This window comes from Crocodylus porosus, unplaced genomic scaffold (assembly GCF_001723895.1).
Source record: "Crocodylus porosus isolate Cpor-Errol unplaced genomic scaffold, CroPor_comp1, whole genome shotgun sequence".
NCBI lineage: Eukaryota > Metazoa > Chordata > Crocodylia > Crocodylidae > Crocodylus > Crocodylus porosus.
In genome coordinates this window covers 83,548,160-83,566,378 of record NW_017728918.1, presented here as the reverse complement: position 1 = coordinate 83,566,378, position 18,219 = coordinate 83,548,160, and positions in this window count along the sequence as shown.

Here is an 18,219-nt window from a genome sequence, read left to right as displayed (position 1 = left end):
ACTTTCATCTCCTTAAGTTTTAGAAGTATTATCTAACACAGGCTCATTCTCCAAGTTTTAGTTCTGAAAGGTATACTTTTTCTTAAGCTATGGATAAAACTATTAATATAAGGGCTAAATATTAAAAAGTATTTTCTGGGGAACTTCAAGGCATTTTGCTCACTAAACGTAACAAAAACGGTTGTGATGGATGGTTATTTTAAGTTGGTGTATAACAGTATACTTGGAAGTTTTAATAAGCCTATAGTGTAGTACAAGATTCTGCTGTTTAATCAGCAAGAGATATAGGGAGTATAAAATAATCATCAGTTTATTATAAGTGACAATTCCACAGAGGAAAGGAAGAGAAGAAGTTGGAACATTTGAAATTTAAGTTGAAATTGGAGATATATTTATGTTTAGGCCATATTTCCAAAGGTATTTAGGCCATTGAGAGGAGGTGGTTGTTTTAACAACTTAATAATTTTTGGAAGGCCATCTGATTGCTTGGTTATATCTTTAAATACTTATGTTGTTCTGCGTTCACTCCTGATTTAAGATATGACTAACTTTAAGCACATGAATATTCTACATTTGTGGTTTATGTTAAGCATTTAGTGACTTTGACAGGGGCCTACATAACTTGTAAGAATGATTGGTTTCTTATTTTGTTCCATAGAAGGTATGTTTCTTACCATGTGACAGTTTCACATTTGGTCACTCTGTCCACACTCTAATCTTATTTTCTGGTCAAACTACTTGGCTTAAAAACTGCAACTCCCCTGAAGTCCAGGGAACTGTTTTGTGGAGGCTACTGCAGTCCAATGGTTGGCATTGCCTTATAGCCTTTTATTTATCCCCTGTCCCCACTCACAAGGGGACATCTATGGCCTCTGCTATTCTCTTCCTGAATGCTGCCATGCAGGAAGCCGTTGTAGACCAGTAGCCTGTGTCTCACAAAGAAATCTGTTATCACCAAAACCTCCATGCTGCTGCAATACAGCTATATCGCAATCAGGAAATTTTCTGTGGCTACAGAAGCAAGATTTGCCTTAAAAAATACAGTTGAAATTGAAGTACAACATTTGAAAAAATATTGATGGCTTGCTTTAGATAACTTAAAATGTATCTTTGCAGTTTGGGATTTTGTAAGATATATTTATAATTTAAACTGCTAGAAAGAGATCCTGGAGTTTGTGAATTTAGTTGAATCACAGAGTCTGTAAATGTAAGGATGGTGTATGCCCTTCTGATTCAGCTCAGAAAATGTAGGCTTAGGATTGTCTTGCTGTGACCAACTGTACCTGCCATTTAACTTCTTCAGTTATGCCATGCAGCTCAGTCTAATGCTGTTAGGATGCCAGGGTTAACAGCCAAATATTATTCCACTTCAAAGGAACCATTGCATAGTTATCTGCCTGCAGGGTATAAAGGAAGGGGAGAACATATGGTACTAGGATGTTATACATGAGAAGAGTTGGTCTCTAAGGATGCAACATTTGTGTCAAGTGGCTGATCACAAAGTAAATATCTGAGTCACTTAGTTGAACTATTGCAAAACTTCAGCAAAACTAGATTTTAAAGCTAAGGGTATACTGGATTCTGACACAAAAAGACAGGATTTTTTGGTAGTTGTAGTCCTCGTGATTAAACAGTATCACTCTAGATAACAAATCTTTGCTTCTTAGAACTTTATATTTAGAAGAGGGCGCTAGTTTACCTTGTCTTTAGCTACTTGACTTGACTACTAGACTCTCTGTAATAGACTGTTGTGCTTATCACTTGCTGACCTATGCTTGGAGATACTAAAGCAAAACAGACTCTCAGGATGAAGTTTCCCTTCTTTTCCCTTGTTTTTTTTGTCCCTCTTGTTGTTTGATAATGAGATAATTGGGGAAAGAATCGATCATTCTGAGGATATCTCTCTATCCCTGCTGAATTATTAGGGTGGACTTTTGCCCTAGATAATTTTCCATTTTATTGGAACTCCCCTGCTTTAGGTTCTACCCTCTCATTCTTCTTCTGTATTGGGGTTGGCAACATTTCTGCCTGGAGTGCCAAAAACACCCTAACCTCCACCCATACCTTGACTCAGCATGCCAGGGGCAGGGGAGCTATGAGGGGCCTGATCCTCATTGCTGGCAGCAGCTGCATGAGCACCTCTGGGCAGATGGAGGGGCCAGGGTTACGACAGTGTGCTTATAGGGTTTTGTTCCACAATATAAAAGCCCAAACCTAAAGACTCACTAGAACCTGGGAATATCAAAATATGTGCATGGCTACGTCATTTGGCAATGTTATTTGTTATTTCCCTTGACCCTTGATCTCTTTGACTGTTTCTTTCTCTCTGCCTGGGACATCTTCAGGGACTGTGTTTTGTTTTGTGTTTGTACAGTGACTGCCACATTGGCAAAAGCTACTTGCTGCAAACAATAAAAATAAAGTACAATTTTTCCTATAAATTCTTGTGTGATTACTCATCAAAGCCAGAAAATATATGCTTACTACAAATTAGTGTTAGACCTTTACATTTACAACACTTTTGGATAACTAGGTTGATGCCTTTTGAAGGTTAGAAAGTTTCTCTCTGTAGTGTCTACCTGATGACCCATTAAAATGTACTTCACAAAATGTCAGTCTACTAATAAAAAAGGGAGATTAAAGACCAATGTAGGAAGATATTTTTGGTTGTATTCTTTGAAAGATTTCCTAGTTCCATTCTTCCTCAGATTATCTGTTAAAGTACTCATTTTAATGCATTGGAACTCTGAATTAGGAAGATATACCATTGATCCTGCACTGTCCTGGGGAGGTGCTTATGTCTTGACATTCTTATTCTTGAGTTTGACATGCAGAAATAGCAGAATTTGAAAATACAATAATATCTGTGAAAATAATAAAGAACAAAGGCTATAGGTGATATGATGTTCTAATTAAATGTAGGCTAACATTGGTATGTGAGGCATGACAATATCCAGTGGCTACATCAAGGCTGATTGAATGCTTAAATTCACACATTTCTTCCAGCTGTAGGTGGGCAACCCAGTAGCTCAGCTTTAAATAAGGAACACCCTGCAGTGCTGTCAGTGTTTCAAGTGCTCTTGCTCCCCTCCAATTACACCCTGCATATGAGATCAGTACTCTTTTTGATCCCAGCTTCTACCATTTGCCAAAGGCCTAAGCGCGGCCATAGATAAAACTTACGATCAGCAAATAAAAAGTAACTGTTACATATTATGTTAAACAAATGCTGAAAGTAACAGCCAGAAATATATTCATACTCATGGAAAGTCATTCCCATCTTTGGCTGTCCCTTGACTTCCCTAGGTCCAACTCACTCTTGATTGTAAATGCTCATGATACCTGACAATTAGGCTATTCCAGTACAGATTTGTAGACATTATTAATTTCCCCACTTAAAATTCCTCAGGTGATGGATATCATTCAGCAGAATTTTAGCTACATAGTTTCATGTTTAAGTTAAAAATGGAATATTTGTATCAAAATACTTGGGCTATTCAACAGTTATTATCATTATTAATATCCATGATCTTTCTATATCCCTCTTATGTGCATTCTCAGGATTTCATGGTTATTGATTATTGCTTGAGGACTTGTAACTCTCTACCTGATTAAGTCATTTACAGATCAGGGGAATGTGGAACAGCACCATTTTTACTTGGAGAAATTTGAATCCAGAGCTTAAATTTGGGGCATTACCCCATATATCAGAGAAGCATTTGAAGCCCATATTAATTTGGTCATATAGACAACTGCATTTAGGTGCAGGGACACATACAGCTGAAGCCTCTTGCTGTAGAAGGAAAATTGAACTTGATCAGTTTTAGGTACATAGGATCACTATACACTAATCAAGAGGATTAAGTGTTTCAAAAGAACAATTCAGAGAGGATCAAGAAAACAGAAGTAGATAATAGGAAGCACTAAGAATGGAGGGGACCCTATCCCTCTGTTTCAAATTCAGGCTGCATATTAGGCACCTCCATTCATATGATCCAGAGTGTTTGATCCCACTTGTAAGAGTAGGTATCTAACTAATTAGGGGTGGTATTTCTATTTAATTTTTCACATAGTAGCCTAGGTGATAGTGCACTCATACAAGACTTAGGAGACTGAGGTTCTATGTCCTTTTAAGCCAGAGGCATTCAAACCTATTGTATCCACTTCCCAGGAGAAATCATATGCAGCAGTCTGTAGAGTATTCAGGTAGGGACACATGAATAAAAGATATGGAGCCAGAAGGAGAAGTATGCAGGAACCTAAATGTGCAGCCTACTGGGTAGGGCACTCAGCTGAAAAGCAGGAATCCTGGGATCTTGTTCTTTTTCCCACAACTCCTGACAACCATTGGTTAAGAAACACGAGTAGCCCTAGCAGCAGGGATGAGAACCTAGATTTCGCCCTTCTAGGGGAGTTTCCCTTTTCCTGAGCTAGAGAGTTAAGTCCAATGACCAGCTCTTGGGGGAGAGGTTGGCATCACCCCAATTATTAGTGAGCTGATTCAATGCTGTTGGTGTGTCTGGTGTTCTGAGAATATGCTTAACAGATAGGGTCCTTCTGAGGACTTAGGCACTTCCCCTGCACCTTTCTGTATCACAGCTTAAGTGCCTAAATCAGTGGTTTCAACCTGTGGTTGTGGGGGTCTAGAGACTGTGGCGGGGGATCCATGAATAACTATGATCAATCAAAAGTAGGTGAATACCCACACTTACAATTCAAAGGGGTCAGTGCCTCCATTTGAAATGTTTTAGGGGTCCACAAATGAAAAAGTTGAAAGCCACTGGCCTAGATGATCAAACACCATCTTTTCTGAGGATGTGTAGTAGCCCAAATGCAAGTGTGGAGGGAATGTTACAGTCCAAGATAGATACAACTAGTTGATGGCAAATGCCTGTTAAGTTTTGTAGCTTTAGAGAAGGGCAATGTGGATCACACTTTGGAAATTTAAGTGTCTGAAGTCTGCCTAAAACCTATTTAGGATTTAAGTGACTATGGGACTAATTTGGATCTGTCTTTTTGACCATAGAGAATTTGGATATAGCCCTTTTTTTTCTGTTAACTGTGCTGTCATACTCATGAGAATTCTTTTTAAATAAATATTTGACCTTTTGTGTGTTTGTAATTTTTTCTTTATTAAACATAAGCAGGACTTCAAATAACATCTTCAGTCTCTTGTGCCAAACAGCTGAAGAGCAAGGTGTTATGTATTCATACCTGAATTAAATCATGGTGCTGATTGTAGGTAAATCAAGATAAGGACTGGAATTATATTTATTTTTCTCTTTCAGATACCAAGCACAGGCATAGCAGGGCAGCTCCATGCCTGGGGCAGTGCCAGCTCTGGTAATGGCTGTTCTTGTGCCTCTTCTCCCACCACAAAGAGGTGGCACCTAGACTGCTGCCCTAGTTCCCCCCCCCCATTATGCTACTCATACAAAGTAAAATGCTCAGAAGTTATTTTAATTAACATTTAATTTGTTATTTTATTGAACAGTTGAATTCAAGAATTATTTTGTACATATAGTTTGAAAGCATTATATATTTTGCTGCAAAGAAGCATTACTATGATGTAGGGTATACTTTCTGAGAAATATACTCCCACAGGTCTTGTTCATATGTCAATAAGTATTTTATAACTTAAATTACTTTATAGCCTTGTGTGTACTTAATCTTTTTAAAATCAATCTCTAAATACATATTAAAAGACTCATTTTATGCATCTTTTCTTAAGATTTTTTTTAGAAGATATTTACAAATTTAAAGGCTCTTAGAGTCATAAAAAAGAAAAAAAAAGCTGATTTGCACAATATCTCCAGAGCTTATAGAGGAAATGTAGTCGACTGTAATATTCCTTACAGAAAGATGTACTTTGAGAACATGTTATAGGAACAGTCACAAGTTTTACTATAGGAAGAAAGTGTCTCAGTGACTTATAGACAGTATTTTTAAGAACTAATGAATTACACCAGTGGGCAGTGGAAAATTGTGATTCAGCTTTTCTGATTTAATACCACATCATTAAGCAATAAAATCATTTTTATATCATAAAGTGTTTTGACACTGAGGATGAATACATTGTGTCAGGAGAGTAGCGGTCTTCCTTTTATAAGGATTTCTGAATAAAACTTTCATTCTTCCGAATTCCCGGAAGAGAAATGTGGTACCTATTTAGCTTAATTTCATGATTTCAAACTTCATTTCCATACCAGCTGTATTTTTGACAAATGTTTAATTAGGGCTCTATAGGGCGTTTTGCCACAAGCTGTCATGTAAAGGAGGGGACATACCTATGCTACACCAGAACTTATAAAGTTTGGTTTCTGCAAGTCCCTTGTTCCCTGAGGGAAGAAAGGTGACTTAGCTGTTTTTCCCAGTGAGGCTTACTCTTCATCATTGGCTCAGCTGTGCTTTGGAATCAGAACTAAAGTTTGGGATATCCAGGCACCATATGCACAGGAAAGGCCCCTGGATTTTTTCATTATTTATGTGTCTTTCTTCTGTCCTGATCACATAATATAAGTACCCAGGCAAAGGCAAGTTTAGTTCTTGCATTTCCAGGTGCCACTATATAGTCCACAGTCAGACTTATGGGTTATCTCAGACCCGGTGTGCTGGGAGGGGGTTGGGGAGATGCTATTTGATCCTATCCAGGACCATATTTCCTATATCCACCGGGGTGCTGGAGAGAGTGGGCAGGCAGGCGCGCAGGGTCTCCAGGGAGATTGGCCTGGGACCTCTGTGGGCTGGGTGCATTTGACCGGGTGGATGGGATGCGGCCATGGGTGGGCAGGAAGCAACATCTGGGAGCAGGATGGGTGGATGGGGGGGATCATGGGGTGGTGACAGCATGGGGCTGGGGCCCAGGGCAGAGCCATGATCTGCTCCGTGCACATCCCTGTGATAGGTGTTGGCTCCATGGGCAAGGGCCAGTCCACACCCTTTTTAAATACATAGGTGGTAAAAAGAAGGTTCCAGGTAACGTGGGGCCCCTGCAGGACACACTAGGGAATTTGGTCATCACACCAGATGACAAACCTAACATATTTAATGATTTCTTTGCCTCCATTTTCCTGAGCAGGGACTGGAACAGCCCCCCTTTAAACCCCAAGGGAAGCACATCTAGGCCAAGGGTTAGTGAGGAACTAGTCAGGGAACTTCTGGAGGGACTGGATGTATTCAAATCAGCTGGTCTGGACGATCTCCACCCTCGAGTACTGAGGAAATTGGCTGAGGTCATTGCTGGACTCCTGGCACAGCTTTACAAGCACTTGTGGTACTCTGGTGTGGTGCCAGAGGACTGGAAGAGGGCCAATGTGTTTCCCATCTTCAAAAAGGGGAGAAAGGAGGACCTGGGAAACTATAGGCCATTTGGTCTTACCTCCCTGGGCAAGCTTTTTGAGAGAATTATTCTGGCACATGTCCACGAGGAGCCAGCAGGGGAGATTTTGCTTAGGGGCAACCAACACGGGTTCATTAGAGGCAGGTCCTGTCAGACCAACCTGGTGGCCTTCTATGACCAGATCACCAAGTCCTTAGATGCAGGGGTAGCAGTGGACATAGTCTTTCTGGACTTTCAGAAGGCCTTTGACACTGTCTCTCACCCTGTTATCATTAAGAAACTGGGGGACTGTGGTGTCGACACCCACAGAGTCAAATGGGTCGCCAACTGGCTGGAGGGCTGCATCCAGAGAGTGGTGGTGGACGAGTCATTTTCGACCTGGAGGTATGTGGGCAGTGGGGTTCCACAGGGCTTTGTCCTCGGGCCCGCACTGTTCAACGTCTTCATCAGTGACTTGGACGAGGGGGTAAATAGCACCCTGTTCAAATTTGCTGATGACACTAAGATGTGGGGGGATGTGGGCATGCTAGAAGAGAGGAATAGGCTGCAATCAGACCTAGACAGGTTACAGGGGTGGGCGGATGAGAATAGGATGGGATTCAACACCAACGAGTGCAAGGTGTTGCACCTGGGGAGGAACAGTCAGCACCATACCTACAGGCTGGGGAACTCCCTTGTCGTCAGTACAGAGGCAGAAAAGGATCTTGGAGTCATCATTGATGCCAAGATGAACATGGGCCGGCAGTGTGGCGATGCAGTCAGGAAGGCCAACCGCACCTTGTCATGCATCCACAGATGCATCTCCAGCAGGTCCTGGGAGGTGATCTTCCCCCTCTATGCGGCACTGGTCAGGCCACAGCTGGAGTACTGCATCTAGTTCTGGGTGCCGCACTTCAAGAGGGAAGTGGACAACATGGAGAGGGTCCAGAGAAGGGCCACTTGCATGATTACAGGGGGCAGCAGGGCAGGCCCTATGAGGAGAGGCTATGGGATCTGAAGCTGTTCAGCCTCCACAAGAGAAGGCTGAGGGGGGATCTAGTGGCCTGTTACAAACTAGTCAGGGGGGACCAGCAGGCACTGGGGGAGTCCCTGTTCCCCCGAGCACTACTAGGAGTGACCAGGAATAACGGTCACAAGCTGGCAGAGGGTAGATTCAGGCTAGATATCAGGTCAGGGTGGCTAGGATCTGGAACCAGCTTCCAAGAGAAGTGGTGCTGGCTTCTACCCTGGGGGTGTTTAAGAGAAGGCTAGATGAACACCTTGCTGGGGTCATTTGACCCAATACTCTTTCCTGCCATGGCAGGGGGTTGGACTCGATGATCTACTCAGGTCCCTTCTGACCCTAAAAACTATGAAATTATGAAACTATGAATTGGTGCCTATTGCAGGGACATGCATGGAGTAAAGTCTGGCTTTGCGCTAGGCCTCAGCCCCACGCTGTCACTACTCCATGATCCCAATCCTTCCTGCCTGTCCCATACCCGGACATTGCTCCCTGCCCACCCCCACACACAGCCCATCCCATCTCCCGAGTTGAACTCAGGGGTCTCAGGCTCGTCTCCAGGGAGACTGCACTCACCCACCCACCTGCCCGGACATGGGTGTGGGGCAGATGGGCCAGGATGCCCAAGCAGCAGGGCTGGGTCTAGTGGTGGTGCTGGAGTCACTGGCAGTAGCAGCCAGGAGAAGCTTCCACCACAGGAGCTTCAGGGAAGTTGAGTCTGGGCCCCATGCTATGCTGCTCCTAACCCGCTGCCCTGCTGCCTGGCCCCGTGGATGAGATCTGCTCATGAGGATAGGGTGGGGTGTGCTGCATGCCAGATGTTGACTCTTTGCCCAGGGGTGGCAGGACCAGAGGTGGCACCACAGCTCATGTTGCCTCCTGTACCTGGGCTGGGTGGGGCTGAGGTCCCCAGTGCAGGCCAAACAGAATAATTTGGCAGGCTGGATTCAGCCCATTGGCCACATTTTGCCCATCCCTGGTTTAACCATTTTATGTGTCTCTTACTCCATTTTAATTTTAAACCCATGACTGTCACATACCATTCATACTTACATACCTTACTTGTGTTTCCTTTGATTTCTCACCTGATAATGATTATTTTATAACAATGACCATACCTCAGTTAGAAACTCTGTAAATGGCGTGCTGCCTCAGAGGCACAAAGATTAAGTATGTACCCTTGTGCCTTGTTAACAGGATTCACTAACAATTGAAGAATGCCTTTTGCACATGACAGCATTGCTGAAAAGCTCTTGGGTGATTAGTCTTTCGACACTTGGAAAAATTAACTTATTTTCCATGTATGATCTCCACTTGAGTTAACTGACTTGTTGCCACATTCAAATTAGCCAATGACATTTTCAGTCATGCAAAGCACATTAATAAAAGTGTGGCAGTGGTTGTCAGTGGCTGTTTGTGAACATGTCCTAATTGAAATTAAGGATTGTTTAGATGCTGTTTAATAATCACATTTTAATACTCTTTCAGCCATGTTTGGTTCATCACCTTGATTTTTAACTTCTTGCTATCTTCACAAATCCAAACTTCACTGAATGTGATAAAATCTCCAGTGGCTGAGTTTGAGAATTCTTTAGAGTTTATGATGAGGAGACTTTAGTAGACAAAACATTACCTTTCACTTCCAGAAAGAATGAGCTGTAAAATGTACTATCGTGCCATGATATCAACCTTGCTCAAATTTATTACTAAATTATTGCTGTGTCCCTTACCACGGATGTCCTTAAGTTACTCTAAAGGTGTCTCCAATGTATGCAAAATTCTATGGTTAAATTGTTTGCGTTCATATGAGTGAAACATCCTGTGACTTGATGGAAGAACTACACTGTTTTGTTGGTGAAAGACTAGATAATCATACTATTAAAACTGTGTACAACCTTTGTCATTTATCTTTGTATTCCATCTTTAGCTTCTGTTCTTCTTGCTACTTCTGTTCTGAGTGTTCACTGAATAGTACAGTGGTGATTGCAAAAAGAGGTGTGGACAGTTATACATTAGCAGCTGATTTAGGAGGTCTTTTAAACCTCTAATTTCTTTGAAGTTCTTTCTTTGCATAATGTGCCTCTCATCCATAGGATTCTTTTCTAATAATGATTACACTCAGTATCCTTATCAGAATTTAAATCAGTTTGCAGGCTTTTTAAAAAAAAACACTGGCCTTTTTGTGGATTTCCCTGAGATCTGAAGGCTTGGTGATGTGTGTCAGAATAAGAAAGGCTATAGAGAGTAGGCAATCGATTGTTTAGAAATGCTCAGTGCTTTGGAAAGCTTGTGATTCCCTTCTGCTCCTAATATATAGGAAAGTGAAAGTGCGTGTTCAGGAGCTTAAATATATATTTCCTATTTTATCTACCGGTTTGTTGACTTACGTGCTCGTGTCTGCCTGGTTAGGCTTATCAGCCATTTGAGAATTTTCCAGTTTTATTTTTTGTCAACTGTGACCTCTTTCTTCTTCTTTGCAGTAAGGCTACAATAAATGATTTGTGGAATGATATGAAACCTTGCCTTGGGGATTTTGTCTTTTATATAAATAGAAGCAAATTTTACACCTCATGGTACTAGCAGTTTACTCCCAAAGTTGTTTTTACTTAGTTTTAAGGCTATTGGAAGTATACCTAAAGAAAAGGACACATTCTTGCTAAAAGCCATAAGAGAGAAAAGTGCTACAACCCTTAATCATTATTTTTTATGTGTACACACTATTGTTGTTATAAAGGATGTTCCGTTCCCAAGTAAATGATATTTTTCTGTTTATTTAATTATAGATTATCCACTGCCGCTTTACTATTAACAAGAGGAGAATTCCTCCATGGAGAGTAGACACAGTGCCTCAGCCTTGCTTCCCTTTCAAGCAGAAAGGGAAGAGGATTTATAAGGCTTTCAGTAATGAAGGTTTCATTCTCTTGGGACTATCTGTTTGGGTACTGTCATTTCACTGTATATAGAAGGAGATAATTCTGTCTGTTCAAAAGAATGAATATACGGTACCAAATGTCCCAGTGATGTAAACACAGAGTAACTGTATGAGTATATGTGTAACTGTACTGTAGAAAAAAGAAATGTATTTAGGACCAAGAAAGTGGCTTGTTCACTCGTGTATTGTAAAAGTACAGATTTATACATTATTTCTTGTTAATGGCAAAGACCAGAATGTTACCATTAATAATTCTGAGAGCAACAGAAATACTGTCCTAAAGTATGTACTATCTAAGAATGCCTGAAAAATGTCCATGCATTAGAAAAAGACTATTGCTTGAGCAGACCTTAATTTATGTCAGTTCATAATGATAATCACTACATTGTATTTATACATTAAGGCATGCAGTTAGCTAGATAGGAGAAATAATCATAGAAAATTAGGGTTGGAAGGGACCTCAGAAGGTCATCTAGTCCTGCCCCCTCCTCAAGGCAGGTCAATCACCAACTACATAATCCCAGCCAAGGCTTTGTCTAGCTGGGTCTTAAAAGCCTCCAAGGATGGAGATTCCACCACCTGTCTGAGTAGTTTTACTACCCTTCTCGTGAGAATGTTTTTGCTAATATCTAACCTAAACTTCTCTTGCTGCAACGTGAGACCAATGCTTCCTGTTTTGTCACCTGCCATCACTGAGAAACTTCAGCGTTATCCTCTTTGTAACCACTCTTCAGGTAGTTGAAGGCTGTTATTAAATCCCTTCTCAATCTTCTTTTTTCTGGGTTAAATAAGCCCAGTTCCTTCAGCCTCTCTTCAGAAGTCATGTGACTCAGCCCCCTAACCATTTTCATTGCTCTCCACTGCACTTTCTCCAATTTGTCCATATCCTTTCTATAGTGGGGGACCAAAACTGGACACAGTACTCCAGATGTTGAATAGAGGGAAATAGTCACTTCCCTCAATCTGTTGACAATGCTCCTATTAATACAGCCCAGTATGCTATTAGTCTTTTTTGCAACAAGGGCAAACTGTTGGCTCATATTCAGCTTATTGTCCGCTGAACCCCCGGGTCCTTTTCTGGAGCTGTTGCTTAGCCAGTCAGTCCCCAACCTCTACCAATGCATGGGATTGCTCTGTCCTAAGTGTAGAACATTGTATTTGTCCTTCTTGAACTTCATGAGACTTATGTTTTCTGAATACTGTTTCACTTACACTGGTTATTAAAAAAGGAGCACTTTTAATAGAATACAGCCAACTAATATAACTAGAACTGTTTGATTAAATACCATGGAAGGACTAATTGAATAGAGAGAACATTTATAATTAATGGTATATTTCAGGTTGGTATATCAAGAAAATAAGATTGATAACAACAGTTGGTATACAGAAACACCTGGGATGACCTTACACTTGGAAAAGTTTCTGTTGTAAAACTGAAATTACCTTATGTGGATTGTATTGTTAACATCAGTTTCCTTTAGTTTTCTGTGATTAGTATAGAATGAAAGAAAACCTACCCTCCACACACAGGTATAATTTTAGAATCAGCGATCATAGTCTGATCACTTCAATGGTAAATCAAAGGGTGTCTATACATGCACTCCAAAGTGTTCTAATTAGAATGCTCAGGCATGCCTCACCATCATGTGTTAAGCACCCTGCATTTCAAAATAGTGGTGGGGGTGCTTTAACAAAAACTAGTTGAGTGAGCTAAATGAAGAATGCTTAATGTATGCGATGCTGTGGTGTGGTGTCTGGGAGCTGCTCTAATTAAAACACTTCCCTCCTTCACCCCAAAGCACGTATATAGGCACCCATAGTTTCTCTCTGGAATAGCAAATGTGTCTTTTCTCTGCTTCTCTTTAGACAGACTAAAAAAGCAAAGAATTCACTTTTTCTTATCTATACAGATTTTAAATACAAGTCTGTAGTTATATGCTGTGCATAGGTGGCAGAAGGCTAGAGCTAACAGGGCTTGCAGCGGTGGCAGCACAGAGGGCTGCAGGGCAGACCAGGCATGGGCTCTGGGCAGCTGCAGCAGTGGGGAGGTGCATGCACAGACTCAGACATGCAGCCGCATCCTGCACGCAGCCAGGATCGCAGCCTGGTTGTATGTGGAGCACTGCTCAGCATGGCAGGCAAGTCTGTGAAGGGGAATAGGTGTGGGGGGCAGACTGAGATCCACAGTTAAGGAGGGAGTGGTGCAAAGGCAGAGGCAGGGACTGGGGTGAATGGGACCTTGGGGCAGGCCATGGGATGGTCAGAGCCCAGGCAGCTTGTCTCAGGACATGGGGGGTCCCACCACTGCATGCACCCCAGGGGAGGCATGGGGGCAAGTGCCCCCCAGATTTGTGTACAGGGCAAAGGTGAGATGCTGCTGTGGTTCTGTGGCTGTGTGCCCTGCTGCTGCTGCCTTGGGAGCTGTGTGATGCCTTGTGCCTGCTGTCGCTGGGCAGGCAGGTGGGTGGGCAGGGGACACAGCACAGCCTGGCAGTGGTGGCAGGCACATGGTCATGCGATGCTACTGTACAACAGGCTCAGGCTACTGGATAGAGTCTCATGTAGACACAGCCAGTAAAGTGTCCTGGTCTACATGAGCCAGTTCTAGGGCACAGTAAAATAATTAATTCTACTGCAGGATATTACTGTCAAGGACAGTACTACCCTATGGCAGAGTAATTATGTGCACTGAAACACACATGTAGACAGTGACAGGGGCTGGCTGGGACAAGAGGGTGCTAAAGTATGGGGGCTAGCTGGCTCCTAGCCCTGCACTTCAGCACCATCATGCCCCAGTCAGCCCCTCTGCTGCTTGATGTCACCACCTGGAGTGTAGGGCTGATTCACTCCAGCTCCAACTGCTGAGGTCCATTTTGCTCCAGAGTCTTGTCTTTGTCCTCATCATCATTCCTTTTCTCCTTGTGGTGTAGCTTGTCGGTGGAGTAAAGAGAAGCTACAGAAATAGTCACCAATGCTAAAATAACAGCCAAAGTTGCTTGGTAACATGGCAGTTAGCTTGAAAAAGTTTCAGGCAGCTACACCAACATGTCAAATATGTTTGCAGAAGCCTCTGGATATTTGTGATTACCAAATTGCAGTGTGGAGTATTGTTTCATTTCTGTTTATTAACAGTTTAAGCATAGCACTGACTCCTCCTAAACGTGTGATTTATAAGATGGCAGGAGAGGAATAGGTTCCATGTGGCCTGTAAGCATCACAAAAGAGTGTGGGATGCCAACTGACAATGCTGAATGTATCACTTATAGAAGAGATGCTAGCTCAAAGGGTAGGGTCTAGGTTATATTCTCTAAAACTGGACCCCTTTGATAATGCGAACATATTCTAACCGTTACTGCAGTTTGAATGGGGTTTCAGACTCACTTTGGGGTTCAGGCTGGATCTGGACAACAGGGCTCCTCACAGGACAGATTCAGCTTATGCCAAAGGGTAGCCACAGGAGTTGTGACCACCAGTATGGAGTCATCAATGGCCACTGGCAGTGATCCACACAGCAATAGCAGTGAGGCAAGCGGCCATGGGTCAGGTAGCCAGTTGCTATAGTGGTGGTAGTGGGCCAGGTGGCCAAAGGGCAAAATAGGAGTGTGCTGCACAGTCCTCACTCATCCTCCTGCCAGCAATGTCCAGATCCGTTTGGGCCCCAGAGTCCACAGCAAGCCCCATCCATTGCTTGACAAGTTCCCTAAGCCACCGGTAGCCTGACAGTCTAGACAGAACAATTCCAAAGGGATGGATCTAGCCAATGGGCTGTATTTTTGAGACCCCCTTATTTAAAAGAAGTCCCCATCATATAACAACAAGAACATATAATGAAGGAAAAGCTGGATATTCCTTTGGATGTAGGTATTATTTCACTGCAAAGTAACTACAGTGAAGTATCTTATTGAGAAGTAAATCTTATTGAGAAGTAAAAAAATTGTGTAGACTAGTTTAGACTTGCAAAGAAAAATTTGACTGCTGCTACTTTCTTTTACAAACTGAATCATATCTGGTGGATGGATGAAGTGGTGCTATTAGGAGGCCATTAGCTGTGGGATATTTGCAGGCCTTGGTGGGAAATGAGTTACACTATCATTGACAAGTTAGTGCAGGAGTTGGTGTTTCATTTTTTATTTGAGTATATATTCTGTTGTTGTCTTTTTCCTGGGTTTTGAGTAAGAAGAGCCCTTTATTTGTACACAGTAGCTGTGTCTATAAGTGTGCTTTACTGTGGAGTAGGCTAATTATCTGTGGAGTAAAGTGTCACCATCTACATGTGTGACAGTATTAGGCTGCAGTAAATTAAATAATACTGCCAAAAAATAGTAGTCGGGGACAGTACTATTTTATGGTGGAGTAATCAACTGCAATTAAATGCATGTATAGATGCTGACCATAGGTGTAAATTGCAGCAGGGGGGCAGACTCCTGCCTGCCACCTAGCTCTGTACTTTCAGGTCCCTCATGCCCAAGCCAGCCACTCCAATGACCAATGTCACCACCTAGAACCTTGGCAGAGCAGGGCAGGAGTGGCCCTAGCATAAACTGCTCCACCTTAGCTCACATTGCTGCTGTCATGGGCATATGTGTAGTTTCATAGTTTCTAGGGTTGGAAGGGACCTGAGCAGATCATTGAGTCCGACCTCCTGCCATGGCAGGAAAGAGTACTGGGGTCAAACGACTCCAGCAAGGTGTACATCTAACCTCCCCTTAAAGACCCTGAGGGTAGGAGGCAGCACCACTTCTCTTGGAAGTTGGTTCCAGATCCTAGCCGCCCTGACCGAGAAGTAGCGCCTCCTGATATCTAGTCTAAATCTACCCTCTAGCCTAAATCTACCCTCTGCCAGCTTGTGACCATTATTCCTGGTCACCCCTGGTAGTGCATGGGAGGACAGGGACTCCCCCAGTGCCTGCTGGTCCCTGTGAGAGAGAGAAGGAGCCACCAGGCTCCAAAGCTCCCAGGCAGCCCCAAGGAGCCTGGCAGAAATCTCCCTTGCCCAGGTGTGTTGGGAAGGGAGGGGCACAGAACTCCCATACCGGTATAAAGAAGAGCCCGGGACAGGAAAGCTGGGGGAGCACAGAACTGGAAAAAGGAGGCGGAGGAGGAGGAGGAAGAAGAGCGAGCCAGCACATGCTGCAGGGAACTCTGAAAGCGACCTGGAGTGCTGGTAGGTGACTCTTGCAGACAGTAAAAACCCCAGTGGGGGTTTAGAGCCAAAACTACTGGCCCTGCCGGGAGCAGAACTGTTTGTTTACATGCCAGGAGCTGGCAAAGCCTGGCAGTGAGAATGGTACCATAATAACCCTAATAGAGGGGCACTATTGAATTTCGTGGTACTGTAATGCATGTAAAAGGGGCACAAGCCAATAAGATGGACTCAAGGTGCTAAAAGAAATTGAGGCGATCTCCACAAGAGGCTCTCAGAGAGAGAGAGAGAGAGAGAGAGAGAGAGAGCCACCAAAGAGGGACTGACCACATGAAGGTCAATTTTTGGTTTAGATCGTGGCTGCAAACAGCAGGAGCAGTGACACAGGCCAGGAGAGCCTTCTCTGTTTTCTTGTTTTCTTTTTGGTCTTTTGTTGGTTGTTTGATTGGAACAGAGGACACGTGGCTGGACCAACTGGCTGGCTAGAACCCGGTGGAACGAGCAAGGGTGTAGGGGTGGCGGAGCCCTCAGGAACGTGGGACTCTGCGGGACATTGGTGAGACTACTAATTGGACTACACATGCAGGTCCATGAACCAAATCCGTTAACATCAAGTCGTGGCAGGAGAAACGTGGGCGTGTAGATCATCACTTAGCATCAATAACACCCTAGTTGAGCGGCAGGCGGTGCCCTACAGGTCTGCAAGGAACGGCAATACCTGACAGTCCCCTCTGACTAGTTTGTAACAGGCCACTAGATCCCCTCTCAGCCTCCTCTTGTGGAGGAGCCTCTCCTTGTACAGTCTGCCCTGCTGCCCCCTGATCATGTGAGTGGCCCTCTTCTGGACCCTCTCCATGTTGTCCACATCCTTCCTGAAGTGTGGCGCCCAGAACTGGATGCAGTACTCCAGCTGCAGCCTGACTAGTGCTGCATAGAGGGGGAGTATCACCTCCTTGGACCTGTAGACAATGCATCTGGGAGTAGTTCACTTCAGATCAAACTGCTTTGGAGTTTATTGCTCAAAATTAATTATACGTGTAGACACACCCAGTCTTGAAGTGCTCAGAAATGGGAAAACTGCATATTAAGGGTTTGAGCTAGGTTATTTATATTTGAAGATGAACCCAACCCTTCTTTTAGTAACATAAACAAACTTGCTTATACTAGTACATAAAATGTAATTAAATCTCCAACTACTCAGATTATTTAATATGCACAGATTTAAAGATCTGAAATATTACTATGCATTCAGATTAATTAATACATTTGTTGTTCTGAAACGCGTGAGAGTTATAGATTTGCTGACTTTCTGAAGACTTAATTTATAACATTTTATGCTCCACTTAAATTATTTATCCTGTATGTTATCAAAAAAGATTAGAGAACCACACTTTTTTAGAGGCATTACCTAATTTTGTTGTTTACTGAAAACACCCTTCTTTACTGGCTCCCTGAACTGATGTCCCACTCCATTTTGTAACAGTATGCAAAACAAATGGGGAGAAAGAGTTTATAGAAAATGAAACCATTACAAATTAGAAAGTGATCTGAGAGATATACACTGAAATCTGTTTAATTAGAGACCGGGGTAAATTGTCACTTAGCAGCAGGGATCCAGGTTTTCCATTCACTAAGGAAAAATGCAGTAAAAGATTATAAGGAGAAAAACTCAGATTTCCTCCTTTAAAGGAGAAAAACATGGGAAACAGTGGTTTTCCCCTTGCAGGCTGGCAGAGTTCCAGCTTGCAAGTGGCTGGGGAGAGTGGGAAGAGGGTGGTCAGGCCTGGGCACCATGTGCCCAT